A 6000-nucleotide genomic window follows, 5' to 3' on the forward strand; every position below is an offset into this window, starting at 1 on the left:
GAGGATCGTTTGTTATCCTACGTTATACGCTTCGCTACTACCGCTACGCATACCCGTACCACTCTGTGAATGTAGTAGCAGATTGGTGTAGGATGTGTGCAGTGATGGTGGCGCGCACGCTTAGACGGCAGTTGTACACTAAACTTTGCATGCTGAAACCGCCCGCCGCAATTATGCGCTCGAGATGCACACTGGCAGGGATACTGTACATCACGCCAAGTACAAGCTCCTACACATTGTTTGGATGTGCGTCATGCATGCTCCTGTGCCGCGCAATCACCCGGCGCCACCCGTCCGCATCTCAGCTCCTGTGTGATGACCGGACGGACGTTAGGTAGATGGATACCACCGCCACCATCGATGGAGGCATATTGATACCACTCTTTTCTTCTCACTTCATGCATAACGATGCGATAGCTCATCACCATGCGACCTATCGAACAGTCGCGTCACTGAGGAATTTAACTTCAACATATACCCCGGCATAGTGCCACTAAATACAATGGCATATTGTTAATTTTCACGTTTCTTCTTCCATAATATGATTTGAATTTGATAATTTTGATATATGATTTCACTGCATGGCACCGTTTGCATTACGCCTATTTCGATTTTGCAAACAAGAAATCGATGCCTTGATCACCTGTCTAGCAAGGATTAACGATGGGACACATTTATTCTTATCCCTTTAAAAGGGCATTCCAGACGATTTCCGAAATTTCACATCATTTAGTACATAAATCGACAGCTCCATGTATAGATTTGTGGAATTTATTGTGGGCATTGAGCAGAGAAATCTATACTCTTAAAAATCTCGACAAATTACACTGAACAATTTTGATGACATAGAGCCTCACATATTTCAGAAATGTAGCAGTGTAATTCCATTACAATACAACTTGCTTTACAAGTGCACCTGTGTAGAATCTATGCATGCCTTCTTCTTTTGTTCTACTTCCTCGAGCCCCAAATCATGCATTCTTGTGGTGAGACTGCCATGTCATCATCCTTGTTCATCACAATTTGTATTACATTTTAACAACATTCTTTTTCCTCATCCTAGTCACTATAAATTCTGAAACTCTGAACTCAGTATGACTAATGTATAGTTGTTCAAATGTAAGAGTCTGAAAATCATCAGGAGGTCTCCTTTGTGTTCGCCCGAATATCCTTACAATGCAAAGGTGACCGGGGATTTTTTTTTTTTCAATTGGATGTGCCCGTACTGAAAAAAATAAATAGCAATCCCCACTACCAGAATAAAAAAAAGCGATACCAACGCCATCACCACATTTGACAGTTAAAAATGTGCTCGTGTTTTGTTTTTGTTTTTTTGTTACCAGACACACACATTGCCTATAGCTATTCAGCTTAGAGATTCCAATCTATTACGAAGTCACATCGCACATTACATTTACCTCATGAAGTATAGAAACATTAAACGTACAACTTTTGTCATTTGGATACAAAACGGCAACAAATAATTTGTAGTGTGTGTAAGTGTGTGTGTATGTGTGAGATGGGGGTAATGCTCGTGGTTGGTTGGGTTAGACTGCTCCCCTCTCCTCGGGCGCCCTTTGTTCGATGGGAAAATGTCTGGGCGGAACCAGGGAGGTATACCTCATTGGTCGAACATTGGAAAGTCCTCTTACATGTTTTGTTCTTGGGTTTTTTTTTCAATAAAAAACAAACAAATAACGATGAGAACCAAAAATGTAGGCGGGGCTGAGAACGTAATGTTTAACTTCAAAGTAAAAACATAGTTCTCATCAAAATAATTCATCCACCATTTGGAATTTGCTTCCAATAAAGGGTCTACCGAGAAAGTTACTTGGCCATGGCCGGCGGAACTGAGGGGGCCGTGGGGGCTCGGGCCCCCACACTTTTTTGCACCATACAAAGGGATACATAAGGTGTCATCACTTTGGGCCCCCACACTTTTTTAACCCGGAAGTACTAGTACGTAAGTGGCACTAAATAGAAATAGATAGAGATCTTGAAGTGTGAGCGCGGTAAGTTTATGTTTTTCCACTGAAGACCTTTTTTTTTCTTTTTTTTTTCTTTTTTGCTTGTCAGCTGAAAGGAGATCCAAGCTGAGGCCCTTTTTCTTTTTTTCTTTTCTTTTTTTTTGCTTGTCAGCTGAAGAAACCCGGAAATGGAGGAACTGACGACTTTTTTTTTTTTTTTTTGCTTGTAGCTCATGAAACCCGGAAGGCTTTTGAAAACGTTCCGCCGGCCCTGTTGGCTGATGCAATTTGCCAGGAAAATGAGTTGTTTTGAAGCATTTTGGGATCAAAAGTGTAAATTGATTTCGATCGTATTATCATCCAACATTTTGCTCCACGAAGCACTTCTATAGAACTAAAAATCAAATGCCTTTATTATACGATAGTCTTCGAAAGTATACGCACTCTCTCCTTATCCTCATAATGACTGACGAGGTGTATATTTCTATCAAGGAATGTTAAACAAAAATAATTATGGTTTAACGTCTAACAACCTTTTCGGAAACCTGCTTGTTCCTAAACCACTTAAACATTGTCTTCTTTAGGTACCTCTTTAAACCTCGTGTTCAAAGCACACATAAGAAAAAAAATACCAGGACAGTTAAAGAGAGTATATGGCACTATTATCAGCTGGGTTTCTTGCTTGGATCTTCACTATTTCCTCCCTGTTTTAACAATGGCCATATCATCAAATGAGACCAACAGTCTTAATATGTTGGGGTAATTCCACACTGTGGCACAAGACAATAAGAAGAAAGCTTCAAGAATGCATTATTTTCCTCATTGGCTTCCCATTTTTCAATTGCTTCATCTGATTGATTACCTCATCATTTTCCATATAGGACTATTCAAATATTCATTCATTAGAATAGATTTTGAATTATCATGAAAGAAAAATTCTTGTAGCACGATGATAAGCCTATTGCTTTTCGATTAATTTAGTCTTTTGAATGATCGTGAAGGATCTGAATATCAATTTCTACCTTGTTTTTCTTTTTATCAGTTTGTTGAATGTAATACTTTCCAGTATTCGCGGCGATAATTATCTTTTGCATTACAATTTCTTGTGGAATTTGTGTTTATATCTTCTCTTGGTTATTTTCGGTGTTTTATTTCAATTGTTACAACTCATCGATCATCTAAAGATTATTTGTCTTTTAAACCTACTGTGTCTTCATTGTCATCCGCAGGGAACTTGAAGCATGTTTGCAAGACCTGAAAATCTGGCTTAAATCCAATGACCTTAAACTGAATGATGATAAATCTGAGTTTTTGTTATTGAGTTCAAAGCATAATTCTATATGTTAAGTAAAGTCGATTAGCACTCATGTCAAGTCTGCATTGTATAGCACCTGTATATACTCCATCAAAAACAGCCCGTTATGTATAGGTGTTATAATAATTTTGATCAGCACGAAATGTTATTTCGAACTTTCGAAGTCATATCAACTCAAATTCAGCGAAATTTTAGATATCAGCTGCGTAATAATCAGTTTCTTAAGGAAATATTATTGTCTAAATCTGCATCTGAGATACTTATTCATGCTTTGATTTATTCTCGGTTAGATTCTTTGAATTCGTTGTGTAATCTTTACAACAACAACAACAAAAAGATGTCACAAAACCTCAAAAGTTGCAAAATTCTGCCACCCGATTATATAGGATTATTTTCAAAATTCTGTTATTATAACCCCTCGTTCTTTTTCCCCCGTACACCTACGTCACTCTATTCCCAAATACAATCCGACACGAAGTTTACCTTCATCATTGGTGATGCATTGTTGATAATGTACTCCGAACACCCAGGGTAAAACATGGATGGGGGATGGGGGATCGTGCTGTCTCCGTTATGGGACCAAAATTGTGGAATCAGTTACCGATTCAGTTAAGGCAACTGTCATCTGCAGAAACATTCAAATCGAAACTTAAAAACGTATCTGTTACTCTAACACTGAGGACTATATTGCAGTTTATAATGTTCGGAATAATAAGATTTCAATCTTTATCTGCTGGTATTTGTTTGTCTGTTGTTTGCCATTTTCTTCTCTGTTGTCACTGATGTTTGAACATGACTGTATATCTATCTATTCATTTTTTGAAGCGCCATGAGCACCGAAAGGTGAATTTGAATTGAATTTGAATTTATTCATTTCATTTCCATTTACATGTACATTGCATTTTACATTGCATTTTTGCATTTGCATTTACATTGCATTGCATTGATGATTACATATTGACACATAATATAACAGTAATATAACAGCATGAATTAACAGAATATAGAGTTACTATACAAAACGGAAATGGGGTGACCCAACTAAAAGCATAGCTTGTAAAATTTGTAGGTCACCATTCAAATGTGGACCATAGTATTATTATTATTATTATTGTTATTATTATTATTATCATTATCATTATTATTGTTATTATTATCATTATCATTATTATTGTTATTATCATTATCATTAATTATAATGAATTCACATGCACTTATCATTCGTATTCTTGAATGGGAGGCTTATACCAACGAGATTAATGCGCCTCTTCCTCACCGAACTAAAACATGTTTTAGTTAGGTGCTCTTCCTTCCACCACAACGCGTTTGCGCGCATGCGTTATACGCGCGTTGATGCGTTGACAGCTCGTTTTACTGCACGTATGAATTTAACGGTATTGTTGTATACATTTGCGGGTTAACACATCTGATTTAATTTTTTGGCCGATATTTTGACATCAATTATGAATGAAAGTTTGCTCCCTGCGACGTCAGAGACCATTCCGAGACTCGGCGAAGACGGTGCTGATAGCAATGATCTCCGCCCGAGTTATACGTCCACACAAGACGACAAATCCCCCTCATCGCATGACCCAGGCAACGAGGAGGCCAACGAACGTAGGGGAACTCTTCCTCCTGTTGAGATAGAGTCCGACTTCGGCTCTAATCTTGACATTATAATGAAGAGGCAACAAACGAATGATCAGATGGATCACACGCCGCGCCAATTTGTGGCTACTCCAGACATCAGCAACACAAGGGAGAGTGCTGAAGTACCCAACATTGTGGTAGAGGAGGGATCGGGAACTGATGTAGCACGGTCCGTCAGCAGTGCGTGAGTGTCTTATTGATTTTATAGAATCTTAGGTTCGCACCGTATACTGTTAATTGGCACGGAGAAAAGGAGAGATGACAAGGGTGATAATCTAAACGTCGGCTCATACGAAAGTTATAAAACTGAAGAAGCATGTGGGTTATGATACGCTTTTTTGTGCATTCAAGGGTGCAGGGGTGTAGGGGATGATGGGGTGGAGCTGATGACTGGTCCATGCGGTTATCAGGGGCCCGTTGCATATAACTTACCGTTGAATTTCAATGGTAACTACCGTCAAAATTAGGCGTCACAGCCAATCAGCATCAAGGATTATAACATTTACCGCTAATTTGAAGACTTACCGCTAGAAAGGAGCGGTAAATCCAGCGGTAAGGGTTTTATGCAACAGGGCCCATGTCCAGCTTATTACCCCCTCCCCTTCCTCGAGAGAGGAACACACCCATCCCCTCCCCCACACCTTAATTGCAGGTTTTAGTGGGCTGCAAGATTGTGATGTTTGTTTTTGTTGTTGTTTTTGTTCGTGTGTTTATCTATGGTTATTTGTTTGTTGTTTGTTTGTTTGTTTTGGTTTTTTGTTTTGTTTTGGGTTTCTTTTATTTTTGCCTCGACTTCCCCACTCTCTCTCTCTCTCTCTTTCTTCGCTTTACTCAGGCAAAACTGCACCTAAGTTCCCACGGTCCATAATAGAGATGGTGGAAAAACGTCCCTTGCTTCACGCAACTGACGCACACACATACATAAACACGTACACAGACACACACACATTTTACACACACATACATACACACGTACACAAACACACACATATTTTGACGAATGATCATAGAACATGGCATACTTTACATTTGATTTAACTTAAACCATTAGAAACGCATGATATTAAA

Source organism: Diadema antillarum, unplaced genomic scaffold, assembly GCF_040938485.1.
Source record: "Diadema antillarum isolate AM-2024a unplaced genomic scaffold, OU_Dant_1.0 seq00000697_RagTag, whole genome shotgun sequence".
Classification (NCBI taxonomy): Eukaryota; Metazoa; Echinodermata; class Echinoidea; order Diadematoida; family Diadematidae; genus Diadema; species Diadema antillarum.